Source organism: Telmatherina bonti, assembly GCF_933228915.1.
Source record: "Telmatherina bonti genome assembly, chromosome: 10".
Taxonomy (NCBI): Eukaryota; Metazoa; Chordata; class Actinopteri; order Atheriniformes; family Telmatherinidae; genus Telmatherina; species Telmatherina bonti.
The window spans coordinates 23,979,645-23,988,398 of NC_136628.1; positions in this window are offsets into that span (position 1 = coordinate 23,979,645).

Consider the following 8,754-nt stretch of genomic DNA (forward strand, 5'->3'; position numbering starts at 1 on the left):
ATATCTGTTTCGCTTGAACCTCACACGGAGGGCTCGTCTAATCAAAGACTCCTGCATGGGAGCTACTCTTAAATCACTTCTCAGAGGTGCTGCGTTGCCGCCTCTCAGTGGCGATAGCAGACTGACACCCAGAAGGAAATACAGAAATGCTTCTCTGGACTGATACGTCTTAATGAAGCCCTTTAATCTGTCAAAACCCCGTTAAATGACAATTGTCTTGCTAACAGAAGACATGATTTAAAGATGTTTGACCTTAGCCATCTTTGTAGATGCTAAAGCTAAATTACCCTGTTGTATTTCAGTTGCAAGAGTTTCTTGTTATATCTTTCTTATAAGGAATGAAATATCTTTGACATGTGACAGGACTAACAGCAGCATCGATGCTCTTTCAGAGCCATATTGTTATGCATGCAGAATGTAGTTTGTATAATCTGGCTGTAATAAGCAAAGTCGTCCCTAAAAAAGTAATAATCTGGGTGATGTGTGAATGAAAATAATTTTAAAATGTTTAGACATGATAAGAATAAAAAAACTTGTTTTTTTTTTGTTTGTTTGTTTGTTTGTTTGTTTTTTTGGCCTGATGGATACATAGCTTTTTAAAATCGTAAAAGTGTGTTTTTCTTTCCCAGTTTGTAGATTTTTTTTGCACTGACATTGCCTTCACAGACGTGTAAATAACCAATGGCAAGTGTCCCCATGTTGCTCCATTATATTATGTTTAGTTTGGTTTTGTAAAGACAACAAATGACAAACTGCTCATGTTTTATTGCATAGTTGCATAAAGACCTGAAGTTTAATCCATGTTGCTTATTCAGATTATTTTTCCAAGTCCCTTTAATAATATCTAAGATTTATGCTAAGAGTTGTATCTGTTTAATTCCTTCATCATATCAGGAAGGAAAGGGGGGGTTTTCATAATTATATGCTTTCAGAGATTGTGAATAAAAATTTGGTTTAGGAAGATCAGAAAACAGACTGATCTCGGACAAAGTACCTCCCAAACAACATGTGGTAGACATTTATGTAATGAAGCCCTTTGAGATGATGGAAACGGTGGAGGAGGTAATGGTGTCTGGTAATATAAAGCGGCACTGTGTGTGTTTGCAGGAGGTCAGGATAAAAGGAAGGGGTCGTTCACACAGTGTACGTTCATATGTGAAGCTTCTGTTTGTTCCCCTGCTGAACAAAGTTCTTGCTGATCATAGCTGAACCCAGCACACAATGTTTTCTTAACTTCTTTCTTAAGGTTAAATTGGGCAGTCTTGCAGAAAAATCTTAGTGTGCCACAATATTTACAAGCTGCTTTAGATCGGAGGACAATATAACAACACGTCAGTAACTCTTAAAAAGAAGAATTTTTGTTAGAGAGATGGTGGTGCCCAGTGAACACTGATTTCTGATTTGTCATCATGAACATATTTTTTCTTTGTCGTGTTGTTGTGAAAATTGTGCCCCAACTCATGTGGAAATGTATTGATCTTGTAAGTTGTGAGCTTGGTTGTTCTTCAGGTGTAAACTGCAGCTGGACAAGGTCACCCAAAACAAAATATTGATTCTCTTGCCAATGTGTGTTTTTGTGTGAACGTCTTGATGTGTTTTTCATGCAGTTAAAAAAGGAGCAAAGTTTTAATGAAAAATAAACCATAACAATGTCTTTAGGACAACGCAATACAGATACCAAGATTGATCCCTAAGAGAACAAAGAAAAGCTGAGAAATTCAGGTCTGTTGCTCTTTTTATGTTTAACATTTTAAAATGTGCATGTGTATCACATAACAGGAAACACTGAATGAAAACACAGGACGTCTGAATGATCATAAAACTATTTGGGTCATCAAAACAGTGAAACAGAATGGCTGCCTTGGTGAAAAACCAAAAGGTTTAGTGAGTCTTGACTGAACATCAGGGAGTCATACACACTAACATGCACATTCAACTGGATCTGATGTCAAAAGACATGAGCACAGACACAGAGAAGGAGTTGCTGGACTTCCTGCGAAGTACACAACATTGCTTTTGCTTATAAAAAAGAAAAATGCTTCATTTCTGTTAAATATCATGTGACTGGATCTCTGGAAGTATAAGTATCAATACACTAATGAAAAAAATTCTCCTGTAGGTAAAATCGTGCTCAATCAGTTATTAGCTACAACACAGATAGAAAAAAAAAAAAAAAAAATCAATAGCACTGGCTGGATTCTTCTGACTGATATATTAGCTATTATATCTGTCATCATCACTTTACTGATATTAAAGCATCAGTCAGAAACGTCACCTCAGCTACATACTCTGTCAGATGTAAGGAGACAGAAATATCTGGAACTGCTTGCCTAATCTGTAATAGTATAATTTATTTTAATAGCTTGTTACATAACCTCTTTGTATTAAATCTTCTGTATGAAAATAACATTACCCAAAGCTGTCAAATAGAGTTCAGTAGACTACGCTGTAAAATATCACCCTTTAACATGCAGTAGAGTGGAAATATTAGTTTCTATAAAATGGAAATAATGTCAGGAAGGTACATGAATAAATGTCGTTAGTTATCATCCACCACCTCTAAACTTTAACTACAGGGCTTTAAGGTTATAAAAAAAATATTATTTTCTAGTGTGAACAGGCAGAATTTAGTTAGATTTGGCAAATGGCCTACTAGTGTGTTATTCTAATCAACATACACAAATGATCTGGTTTAATATGATTAACTTTTGAAGTCATTTTTCTCCTTGTCCTCAGTGGTGTCTTGTGATTCCCCTCCCTGACTCTGTACTTATCACTCCAATAACTGCAGTGAAATGAAGCCCTTGTTGCAACAGTAAATAAAGGTGCTTGTGGGCAGGTAACACTGAAACCGAGCGAGGATCCTTATCAGCGGTGGCGTGATTCTGGAAGAAAGGGGGGCATGTCTCCATCTGCAGTGGACCCACTTCTCTCACGAATGGCTGAGCGCGCCACCCACTCATCATTGTACAGAATGTTGCATGGTTCTATCAGTTTTGTGCTCTATACCTCTCTGTTACTATATTGTTGGACTGACTAAATCTATCTTTGCACAGTTATGCAACAGATCACTAAAAACAAACTTCACTGCTCCAACCCAGATTCCTGACAGTTACACAATGTGGAGATCAGGATTGCACACACAAATCCAAATGTATATTTTTCCATCTTCCCCATTACACTTCAAAATTAATCCCACTACTTAGAACTGACGAGGTCTGCATGCATAAACTCTAACCCTGGAAACACTGTGTACTGTAATTTACAGTGGGAAGATCAAGGCTGACCTCAAACAGCTGCCTGTGTGACTCTGGTCAATCGAAAGAGTGATTATAGCAGCTTAATCCCAGATGATCTCTGCCTAAAAGCCACTGCAGCAAAGCAGGAAGGAGTACAGCTCAGGAGAAGTGCCTAATGGCCCTAACATCTGGAAGATGAAGGCAAAGAGACAGTTGAGCAGATGCATGATTGGACTGTCAGGTTGTTGATGAACATGGCATCTGTGTTTTGATGCGCGTTTAGGTCAATGATAGTTAATTTATTCTTTAAAGTATAACAATGAAATCTTCTAAAAATATAACACATTTAAATATCCTAGCAAACTTTTTTTTTTTTTTTTTTTATTAAACTGGAGAGTCAAAATAACGCACAGCAGTTGTTTTATGGTGGCATGATGCCAATACATTTATTGACCCACAGTAAAAAGTCTTTTCTCCACTACTGGCTTTAGAAACAGAACTAAGGAGATTAGAAATTGGATTTGTTTACATATATTATCAAGTAGCAACCCTCTACATTAGCATCAACCTTTAAACGACAGCATCCTGCGTTCTACTCCCTTTCCATTTGTGGTATTATTTCATTGTCATTTATTACACTTATTTCGCTTTTCTGCCTCACTGAGAGTCCACTGTCCTTTGTTTTGAACAGGACATTGGTAATAAGATATTTTTCTCTCCTCTCCAGTGGTGAGAGGCTCACACTTTCAGGATCTGTTATGGTTTGTGTTAAAAGCAGTGGGGGGGCTGCTTGGCTTGTGTATGAACTCAGCTTTGTGTCATAGCCAAGCTGTAAGAGGAAGCCACATTCGCTGAGCTGGTTGGCAACAGGACTGCTGGGTGTGATGATTCTGGCCCAGCAGATCAAGTGATCATGTAGTCAAAAAAAAAAAAAAATTAAATGAAAATCATCAGCATCTCTGGGTCTGATGGAAAGGTCAGAGATCTGGGCTCTAACAGCCTCCAATGATTATACAGTAGAAGTACAGATAGTTCCGGGCGCTCTCTTAATCTCAACAAATGTAAGCTCACAAATCCCCTCACTGTCCCTCCTTTGAGAGATAAAGAGAGAAGGATCCTGATTGCTTTTCCTGTTGGTATTTTTTACTCAAAGAAGCACCTCACATCAGCTGGAGTCATTGTTTGTGACTGGGTTCTGCTGCATCATGTCAGGAGTGGCTTTGTTTTATTTTGGATTTAGATTCCTCAAAGGAGGAATCAAGACTTTTTGATATTTTACAAGCGCTTTAAACTCTTGTTTTTAGCAGTTTGATGCCTGACATCCTCAAGCTGGATGTTTCAAATCTTCCCCAATCTTCATCAAAATAGCACTGCCTTGTTGTTTTCTTTCTAAGTCAGAAGCAGCTTTTGCCTAAAGTAGATGTAGCAGAGAAAACCAAGCAAAAGCCAAGTGGAGAACAATTTTAATCTGTTCCAGCACGGGAATCTAAAGAAAAATGTTTGCCAGTCGTGGTGGCACTGGAGGTGGTAAAGGGGGTAAATACTCAGTGGAGGACCTCTATGGCATCAGTAAGAAACCCAAGGCATCCACTTCCTCAGGGAGCATTGTGGCCAAGACTGGCACACGCAGCAGCAAACCCTCGGACCAGAGGAATGAGTCGGAGGCCTTGGCTTCTCAGATCCTTGAGGCGGCGCACAGACTGGTAGAGAGACGACGGCTGGAGCTATACCTGAGGGAATGTGGTCTCTCCCTGGCCGAGTGCGAGGCTGAGCGCTCTGCAATGTCATACAGGTGAGAAAAAAAGTAAAATTACCATGAAATCACAACCAGTCTAATATCTGAAAATAAAATGATTTTACTACTGGTGCATTAATGTAGAACACCTAAAAGATTTATAACCTTTCTTGCTGTTATGTCATAAAAAATGGTGCAGGCTCCAAAACGGTAATTTACAGTTTAATATATACATAGAAGCTCAGAAGCAGATAGATATAAGAGCAACATAGAGCAACATAGATGTAACATTTAAAGAATCAGTGGGAAAATGTCGGACCATTCTGAGCGTGCAGTCATCTGTGGATGATCATTTTAAATAACATGATTAATATTTCTTTAATATACTGGCAAATTTAGTTGAATGTTTAAAGAGGACAGCAACTGAAAGCAGTGAGTGGAAAGATCATTCATGGGCAAAAACAAGACTATATTTGTAGTCTTTTCATTTTTTCTTTTCCTCCACTGGTGACCTAGAAAGAAATATCAGGCTTTGATGAGATTTCAAAGCCTAGGACCACTGAATGAATATGACGGTACCGCAAAAGCATCTGGTTCTTCTGGATCACTAACGGGACTTGCATATGAGTCATTGTCTAATTCCGACCTCCAAAAGATAGCCTGATGGGGGTTGACATCAGTGGTGCAGAAGTTAAAGGGTTAATGATGCATAGATGTGACAGCAGGGAAAAGGCAGTTAGCTGCTATGCAGCTTTTATTTCTCTCATTTGAAGTGTTTAGATTATCTGTCTTGAGATGAAAAGTTTGCAATTTTTTCTGCTTAAAAATAAAATGAGATGAATAAAGTGGATGCACTCTACAAGAAAAGCACAGAAAAGAGGCCTGTAGTGCATTTTTACTGCAGTCCTGCATGTCTGTGAGATGTAAGTCTTTCTGTACTGAATGTTAATAAATGGCATTTTTAAAAAGGATTTTCAATGTCACTGCATAACATGGCATCAGCTCAAAACACATCTGGATCTATGTAAATTGCCTCTAGGTGGCAGCGTCGCTCTGGTGTGAAGACAAGTCAGCCGCAATTACTCAAAAGAAAAGTAAAACCTCTTGTAGGTTGCAAAATCTCTTACACTTTCAGTAAACATGCGTCATAAAAGCTCAGATAGATAACTTATCTCTGTGTTGCATTCACCGGCTACATGCATTTGACCCTTACCATAATGTGATTTGGCTGATATCACTGCGTCTGGCAGAACGGCTTCTATTACTTGAACCAACTCTTAAAATATGTAATGGCAGCAGTTTCCACACTTTGGTGCATGCAAAGTGTTGAGACTGTCATCTACTTTCTCTTTACCCGTCAGGCTTTGCTGGAAACAAACAGTGCTGATCCCCAGACTCCAAAACAGGTTTGGGAAGGTGAGAATGACGGATGAGATTATGGAGATTAAATGCATAATCTTGTTTTTGTATAAAATAAATCTCAAAGGTTGGATAGGGCCTATATTTAAATAAAGTAAGATGCAGTCTAAATATTGATGAATTGATTCCATTATATATATATATATATATATATATATATATATATATATATATATATATATATATATATATATATATAATGCAATCAGCCAAAAATCACATGAGAGAGATGTGTGTCCCTCTAACATTACCGTATATTCGCTATAATCACTATATATTTAAATGAAAATGTAAGTGAGCAGTTAAGTTGCACTCAGGTTGTGTTAATCTGTAAATGAGAAACAAAATTATGTAAATATGCCTCAGTGTTTTATCTCCAATGAGGACTTTGCAGGCTACTAAGAACATCAGTTTAAAAAAAAAAAAAAAAAAAAAAAAAAAAAACCAGATCTTGTAATGCGCTTTGGTGCTGAGACTGCTTTTAGAGTTTTATCATTTATAAACATTTTCATGGGAATTAAGATTATACTGCATAATCTGTCATATGTGATGCCTCTCCATTAAAAATACATCCATCCAATATAAGACCTAGTTTACTGGCTAGTCACAGTCACAGAAATAGACTTAGACAAGACTTTATTGCACAATAATCCTAGATGTTAGTCTACATTTTGAGAATAAAAGAGAAAAGAAACCCCTAAATGTTAGTGCTGTCCTAGTTGTAATCAAATAGATTTAGAACAGACTGGAGCAACAGTGTTGCTATATGAAATAAGAGACATTACTTCATGAATGAAGGTTAGACCCACACAGGGATGCAGACTTGGGCAATATGATGATGGAGAAGTCTTTGTGCAGAACCTTTGTGTCATGGTTTGAAGTTTTTGTGTAGTCTTTACTTCTGGTTTCCTGTTTTATTTTGTAGTTTTCCTCCTCTGTGCATTTGGTTTAACTTCCATTTCCCATTCAGTAGTTCACCTGGTTTCCTTTTAGTCCATTTAGTCCAAATGCGTCTTTTTGTGTTTTCTGTGTATACACAACACTTGGTTTCTGTTCTTATTTGCCAGTTCATTGTTGAATTATTCCTCATCGTCCTTCTGTTTCATTAAACAAGATTCACTGCATTCCATCTGGTTTGTACCTCTTTCCCCTGCATCTGGGTCCAAATCTCTGCCATTCCATGACACTTACTTCCTTTCACAAAGATAGAAAATCATTTTTTCATCTCCTCTTTTAAATAGTAGGTGGCCATGCACCTGCAAACTCCCAGCTTGCACTAAACATCTCTGACAAAGGTGCTGATCAAAGATCCTTCTGACAGCCAGATGCTATTGTCTGCCCAGGGACTTTGAAAAAAACAAACTTCATCAGATGTGAGAACAAATTGACGGAAGTGATGAACGTGCGTGAGTGTTTTTTTATGCACACGTGAGATATTTTGCAGATTGCTCCGCTGTGGGGAGTAGATCCAGCAGGGCAAACACCAACACCGACTGCAATCTCTTGGATTGACAGTTTTCTCTAAGGGTATGGCAGCAGGGTTAAAATGTTTAAACACTGCCTCAAAAAGACTATTTTTTACTGCCTCACGAACAAATACATCAGTTTTATATTAACTCAATGTGATGCAGAGTGAAATAACATGAAAGGCTAAAACATCTAGTGATGGGAATCTAACATTAAAAGGGTTTCAGGAGGATTTTGACATTTTGTCATGCAAATATTAATGGGCACACTGTTTTGTGAACAGGAGCATGGGTGTGGTGGCAGATTTGTGCATGGGGTGGGGGGGGGGGGGGCTGCATGTGGGAAAAAAAACGTGAAGCTCTATCAGTTTGAGTAAAATAAAAAGTATAAAATAAAATTATAAATGCAATGTGGCGTCCTTCAGATAATACAAATGTTTTCTTGCTCACAGCTGAGGACCAACTGGCTTCATTAATATAGCTTCATGTGAAGAAATCTGTGTACGCCAGTATGATGAAAAATGTAGAGATCCCACCCGAGAGAGGGGAGAGATAGACACAGAGTGAGAGCAACACACACACATACACGTACAGAGTTATCTTACAAACCCCCACACTGCTTGTGTCGTGAACATTTTGGCGCCTCTGTAAAAAAAAAAAAGAAAAGAAAAAAATAAGGAAAAGAGGCTGACTGTGCTGACAAAATGATGCTGAGGAAGAACCGAAAGGCGCCATCGAGCGATTTAAATGTCTGCTGCAGCTGATTTTTGGGCCAGGATGCCGGTGTTTTCTTCAAATCCACGCACCGTGAGATTGTGCATAATAACAGGGGACCACCGGTACGCCAACTACTTGAAACACTGAAGGTAACAACAAGCCGGCTCTGTAATCCTGC